This window comes from Empidonax traillii, unplaced genomic scaffold, assembly GCF_003031625.1.
Source record: "Empidonax traillii isolate 1590-97213 ecotype Southwest subspecies unplaced genomic scaffold, ASM303162v1 scaffold3074:size15777, whole genome shotgun sequence".
Classification (NCBI taxonomy): domain Eukaryota; kingdom Metazoa; phylum Chordata; class Aves; order Passeriformes; family Tyrannidae; genus Empidonax; species Empidonax traillii.
Genome location: NW_020958267.1, coordinates 2,167 through 4,915, shown reverse-complemented (window position 1 = coordinate 4,915; position 2,749 = coordinate 2,167). Strand labels below are relative to the sequence as shown.

The window sequence follows — 2,749 nt, the reverse complement described above, 5'->3', positions numbered from 1 at the left end:
GAGAGCCTGAGGAGCCAGGAGATGCCCTGGCTGGGCATCGTGCTGCTGTGGGACGAGCTGACCCCTCTGCACAGTCTGTGCCGTCCCTGCCAGCCAAGTTCTGCCCAGGCTCTGTGCACGGGGACGGAGCGCTGACAGTTTTCAGCCCCCGCGCTGTCCCACAAAGGCTGGGATGGCACAAGGCCCTTGCCTGGCACCCAGGAGATGGGCAAGGCAAGGCAGGGACGGAGCCTCTGAGCCACCAGGACACTGTCCCAAAGGCTGGGATGGCACAGAAGCCCAAAATCCATGAGGTTGGCAGAGACTTCGGAGATCAACCAGCCTCCAGCCTTCAACCCATCCCCAGTACGTCAAGCACACCACGGCACTCAGTTTGCCATGTCCAGTCTGTCCTTAAACACCTCCAGGGACGGTGACTCCACCACCTCCCTGGCCAGCCCATGTCAGTACCTTATCTATACCCACTATTTCTGATCCAGGCCAGGATGCCGTTGGCCTTCTTGCCCACCTGGGCACACTCTGGCTCAGGGTCAGCCTCGACCAGCACCCCCAGGGCCTTTCCCACAGGCACCCTTTGTAGCTACTCTGATCCCAGCCTGGAGCTGCAGGGGGTTATTGTCGCCAGAGGCACCAAAGGCACTCTTGAACCTCATGCCCATGGTCTCCACCCAGAGATCCAGCCTGTCCAGGTCCCTCTGCACAGTCTTCCTACCCTCCAGCACATCAACACTGCAACCCAGCTTGAGGTCATCTGCCAATTTGCTCATGGAAGACTCAATCCCCATGAAAAATATGAAACAGGACAGGGCCCGTTACCCAACAAGTTCTATTTCTTGGTGAAGGAGCCCCTGCAGCAGTGGGAAGATACTGACACAGAAACCAGAGATGAAGACAAAACTAACACAGACAATTACTGAGACTCTCCCTATCTAGGGAAAAGATAAGAAAAGGACAGAAATTGTGGACTAAGGATCGTGCAAAGTGAGAAATTGATAGCCAATAGAAGAGAGAATAAGAATTAATGCAGAGAACTACAGAACTTGTAAGCCAATGGACATGAATTCCTTTGTTTGCTAAAATATATAAATAGTTCAAAGTTTTGAGAACCAATGTCCATGTGTTAGAGAGCAATCCCCAAGGCCCTTCAACTCTTGAACCTAACCAGCTGAGCAGAGATTTTATTCCCTGGCTTTCTCTGACAGTTTCTGGGGACCCAGATGAGACAAAGCAGTGCCAGCACAGCAGAACAGAGGTATTGTTGGCCCTGCAGTGGGTACCAAAGGAGTTTTGGGGAGATCTTCCAATTCCCTGCTCTGGAGAGTTCACCACGTCTTCTTTTCTGGGAAAAAGAGCAAGAAATTATTTTGGGTGCTTGATTTTAAGGTATTTTTCCTGTAAGGGAGGCACACCAATTGGAAGGACGCAGTGGGAGGCTGAGAGGTTTCTGTCATGGTTTGTGGGTTTGGGTAAGATTGGGAGATAATTACGGAATGCCCATGAAATCTCATCTTTGGGAAAGGTTGGGGAAGGTGTTAACAGGGTGGTTTTGCCTGAGGTGTTAAACATGGGAGTGGGTCTATCTTCAGAATTCCCAAGAGAAGAGATGGCAGAAAGCTGCCCTGCAGGTTGTATTTGAAGGAACAGGAAAAGGGATCGAGGGTCGAAATTGCTAGTTTGACTCCAAAATTTGAATCTGGACAAAGATTCCTGCCAGACAAAAGGTGCCAGGAGAGAAAGTTCTTGCTGCCCATGGACTGACCAGGGTGTCCCACCAGCTGCACCTGAGAGACTGAGACTAAGTCTTTCTTTCCTGAGGGAAATGACTGCTATTCTCTTGTAAGAACCCTTCACTGAAATTGCCAGTCCGACTGCTAATATTGAATAGGAACCAAGATTCCTCCCAGACAAAAGGGGCCATGACAAAAAGCTCTTGCTGTGCATGAAGTGCCCAGGGTGTCCCACACACTGTACATGAAACTCAAAAGTTACAGGCGTTCGTTCCCTTTGGAAAGGGCTGATTTTCTCTTGCAGAAGCCCTGTGCTAAAACTGCCAATTCGACTCCCAGAATTGCATATGGATGAAAATTCCTGCCAGACAAAAGGTGGGAGGGGCCATTCTGGAATGGAGAGGACAGGCTGTGACATCACAAAGGGGCCCATGGCACACAGGTGGGGCTTCACTTTGGGGTTGTCGGGTGTTGGTTCTTTGGTTGCCAAGGGCTATTCTGGAATGGAGAGGATAGGGTGTGACATCACGAAAGGTCCTCAAGCACATGGGTTGGTGTGATGGGTTGACCCTGGTGGGATCTTAAACACTCACTAAAAGCCACTACCTCCCCCTCCCTCTGCAACTCCACAGAGGAGACAAAAAAAAACCCAAAAAAAACCTAAGGAATCCTGAGTAGAGATAAGGGTCGGGAGAAAGTCACTTACTAACAGGCAAAACAGCCTCAAAGGAGGGATAGTACTTAAATTTATTCCTAATAAAATAAAAGTCAAAGAGTGAGAAATAAAACATCCTTAAAATCACCTTCCTCCCACTTCTCCTTCCTTCTAAGCACTCCCTCCTCCTCCCCAGCACTGCAGGGGGATGGGAAAGGGGGTTGCAGTCAGGTGTTGTTTGAGTCCATCCCTCGGGCAGCAGCTCTTCCCATTCTGCTGTCCTGTGGGTTACTCTTTCATGGGCTGCAGGGGGGTCTCTGCACCCCGATGCTCCTCCATGGTCTGCAGGGGGACACCTGCGTTACTT

General features: G+C 50.5%; 1 long non-coding RNA gene across 1 annotated transcript in view; it reads left to right on the top strand.

Annotated features, from left to right (window-relative positions):
* The window catches only part of LOC114072367, a 10,003-nt gene extending 8,271 nt beyond the window's left edge, over nucleotides 1-1,732 (top strand). The window contains exon 3 of the long non-coding RNA XR_003574162.1: nucleotides 1,722-1,732. This is a non-coding gene — a long non-coding RNA (uncharacterized LOC114072367). The remainder of the gene's footprint in view (nucleotides 1-1,721) is intronic.
* Nucleotides 1,733-2,749: the final 1,017 nt, after the last annotated feature.